Below are 4209 nucleotides of genomic sequence, written 5' to 3'. Positions count from 1 at the left end.
CATTTTTAAGTGGTTGCATTCACTTGAGTCATGATATGAACATCACCCATCAAAGTGAATCACAGATAAATTTATGTATTTGAGAATTTGTTGTATTAAGCATATTATAATAGAAATACCATAGAAACTTTATATTTTGTTTCATTTAGATTCAGAATCCTCTAAAGTGTGCAGTTATTATTTGCTATTATCCCTAGGAATAATAAGTTCGTATAAATTGATCTGGGCTTGTGTTTTACATAATATTTATATATAGAAGTGTTATACCATAACTAGAGGATAGGATGAAATGAGATCTGTTTTTTTTGTTTTGTTTTGTTTTTGCTGAGAAATATCACTTAGAATACAAAAATTCACCTGCCCTAGGAATCAAAATGGTTGAAGAGTGAAAGGTTAAAAGGAAAAACCTTGGTTAAATGTATTTGGGGATTAGCTGAGCTTAAAATATTAGAAAAGTCATAGAGTGTTTGTCACATAGAAACGATTCAGTTTGTCCAGTTTTTAGAAATCTCCAAGTTCTGGGATTTAAAAATAAAAGAGAAACAAGAAGAAGAAAAGTTAAAGTTATTGATTCTCCTTATTTTGTACGCTGCCTACCCACCCACCTCTCCAAATGCAATTATTTCATCTGTGCTGGAATTAAGTATTTATTAATGTTCAAGAAACTAGGCAGTCATCTGACCATGGCTTATTATAGCTCACTCCTAAATTTAGAAGTGTTCCCAGATTGAAAAATGGTAAAGGGAATAGAGAACAAATGCACAGTTTTTAGTTTACTACTTGTTTTAAATTTTATATATTTTTTGAAACTAGATTTCCTTCTCCGAATCATATTGTGTTGAGCCTTTTAAGAGAGTAAAGTAAGATTGTTGGAATTCTCTGAGGTCTCCAAGTTTTACTTGTATAAATTATACCTCTTTTGTTTGTCCAATTAACATACTTTCTAGAAATGATAGTTAATTTAAAAAAAAAAATCAGACGTTTCCTATTTCCGAATTATCTGTGTGAATTGCTCCTCACTTGCTTCCATCTGCCAATCTTTTGATTACTTTTACTCCTTATTTTTACTAGATAACAAAAAAGGGAAGTTTATGGTAAAAATGAAATCTGTTTATCAGTGAATGCAATTTGGCAAGAAGGAGGATACAAATATTTCTAAAATGAAATCTTTAGACTAATGAATTTTATTTATCCTTGCTCTCTTTGCAGTCTTAAACTACCATTAATTGAGAGGTTTTAGTTTATTTTTGTTGCAAACTGAAAGCAACATTGTAATAGTTCATTTCAGAGAGACCTTAGTGAGTATGGACTTAGCAAGGTGAACTCTCTAGGATAGGAATTCCTGAACCAAACCTTGGGATTTCCCTGCCAGTATTTTGAAAGCCTCCCTGATAGATCTCAAAAATGATTGTTTGATCACTTCTCTTTTGTCCTGTGGATTGCCAGTTGAGAGGAGAGTAGTGATGGACAGTAGTATACCTCCATTTCATGTCTCCATTTAGGGTTATTGTAGTTTAGATGAATTTCTTTTCTCTCTTTCTACTACTCTGTTGCACTCACAACTTTGAAAATCTAAAGTAGCTCCTCTTAGCAGAAAGATTGGGGATTCTTTATCTAAGTTAGACTGATATAACAAGAACTTTCTGTATTGATCTGATTATTTTAGTTTAACAAGGCTTTGTTGGGATTGCTGACTATGATTAAGGTTTTTTTGTAAGGCACCAGGGAGATTATAGGATGAACTAAATATGGATTCTTTGTGATTTGTGAAAAGACTGTATTATAAGATAAAAAGTGGTGAGTATGAGTTCTAGAAGAGAAGCACAGGTAAAAATCCTCTGGGATAATAGGGGTGGTGTGGTGGGCGCCTGGGTGGCTCAGATGGTTAAGCGTCTGCCTTCGGCTCAGGTCATGATCCCAGGGTCCTGGGATCGGGTCCGCATCGGGCTCCCTGCTCCTTGGGAGCCTGCTTCTCCCTCTGCCTCTCTCTCTCTCTGTCTCTCATGAATAAAAAAAAAAAAAAAAAAAAGGGGTGGTGTGGTTACTCCTAGCTGAGGGAATCATGGAAGGCTTTGTGAATGTGATACTTGTTGAGCCTGGATTTGCAGAGGCATTCTGAACAGAAAAAAACAAACAAAAAACCCCCCAAAACCCCAGAAGCCATAAGTCAAGTCTGGAAGGTAGAGAAGCAGAGGTCTGTTGGGAAAGAGGTAATATTTTATATTTGAGAAATAGAGTATGTAGAGGAGGTCGTAGGAAGGTAAGCGTAGAAGGGCTGGGTGTCAAGTAATGGCCACTTTGAGTGGTAGGTTTATACAAACTGGGCCTCTGATTTAATGGAAATAACCCAACCTGATTAAATATAACTGACTTTTACTATGAATTCCGTTAGAAGAAACCATACGTACTGTTGTGCAACTTATATTTTTTATTTAACAATATATTTAGGCTATATTTCTAACCCAGTACATACTGATCTTATTCTTCTTAACATCTTTACTATTAACGTTGTATGGATAAACTATTCCTAATTTAACTAGTCCTATGAATGTACATGTAATTGTTTCTAGGTTTTTGCTATTGTAAAAAAAATGTTATATTGTACATTTCTCTCTGTATACTTGTGTTAGATGTCTATTGGATAAGTTCCTAAAAGTGGAATTTCTGGGCTAAAGGCTGTATCAATTTACAGTTACTCCATAAGTATACGAGAATTTGTTTCCTCACCCTCTTACCAGTTCCAACTATGTCAGTCTTGACATAATTAAAAATTTGATCGTATTGATGAAATTAGAAACTGGCATCTAAAATAGGAAGGTATCCACTAACTAGAAAACATATAACTTTGAAGAGTATGTTATCCTGGGGTATGGGATCATGTGACAGTATAAGAAAACTTATAGGAATAATGTGACATGCCTTTCTAGATGGTTAAGTTTTAAAGATTTGGGAGGAATGTTATTTTCATTTTAAAACAAGCTGAAAAATTTGAAGGTAGAATGTAGGATTTATATGATTTCTTTTTTATTAAGAAAAGTGAACATTTATTCTGTTTCATCATTAAATAATGTTTATGATAGCACTTTGCATATTGGGAAATGCTATACAAGTTTTATTACTGTGTTAGCCAACAACTTATTACAAGACATGAAATCTCTCTTCATTGTTTAACAAAACCATCAATATATGAGAAAAAGGAATGGCAAATTATTGATTTATTAAAATGTTCTGATAGAATTGTCACATACACAAATCAAAAAGCATTGTAAAGTAGAATTTAGTTATACCCACTTCTCTTTCTTTTTCTCTTTCAGGTTGTAAACAAACTATTACATTGCCTTAAACAACTTCAACTTGTTTCTTATACATTTTGCTTTTAATAAAAAAGTCACTTTTTTAAACTTGCAGACATTAAATATTTTTTTTTTATAGTCCACATAATCTACACTACTTTCTTGACTGGTAGATGAACTGAAGGGAACAGAGGCTAATTCATATTTAAAATAACACATCCAATAGAAAGAAACACTAACAAAAAATCATTACTTTTTAGTCTCTCTGTTTCCCAAGAAGGGCAGTGGTCTTCATACTTGAAAAATTTTTAGTAACAGAATTGTTTTTCAAAACACATTGAAATACCCAATAGAAAACAAGTAAATGTGGAGGTGCTCTGTTGAAGCAGATTGAGGCCTCTGGACTTCTGGTCAGCAAGCCCCTCTCTCTTAGTTCCCCCAGTGTGAGCGGCCTCCAACAATATCTAGGTTGCTATGAACCCAGAGCAGGAACAATATTCTCCTCGGCGATTTTGGTCCCCTGCTTTTTAGGAAAGAGCAGGTGGAAAATCCCAGATTGCACAAGTTCTTCCATATTTTGCTTTATGCTTGGAAGACATAACGTCCTGAATTTGATGTATGAAATTTTTATGGCCCGAAGTTTTAGGTTCCAGGTTTCTTGGCTGAAGAATACAGGTCTTTGAACCTCAGTTTTTCATGTTGTTTATTGATTACCACGAGCTGGCAAGTTTAATAATAAATTAAGCTACCTCTGTGACCTCAAAGAACTTCCCCATTGTGATTCATTGATCCTTTCTCTGTGGATTTCTTTTAAAACACAAGTCTTCAGGCAAAGTTTGTACTTGGGCTAGATGCTTTGGGGTCTGCTCCTGACTTCCAGGATCTCCTAAAGCCAAGATAGTTATTCTGGTGGAAA

Source organism: Leptonychotes weddellii, chromosome 3 (genome assembly GCF_054177405.1).
Source record: "Leptonychotes weddellii isolate Sample4059 chromosome 3, ASM5417740v2, whole genome shotgun sequence".
NCBI lineage: Eukaryota > Metazoa > Chordata > Mammalia > Carnivora > Phocidae > Leptonychotes > Leptonychotes weddellii.
This window is presented reverse-complemented; position numbering follows the sequence as displayed.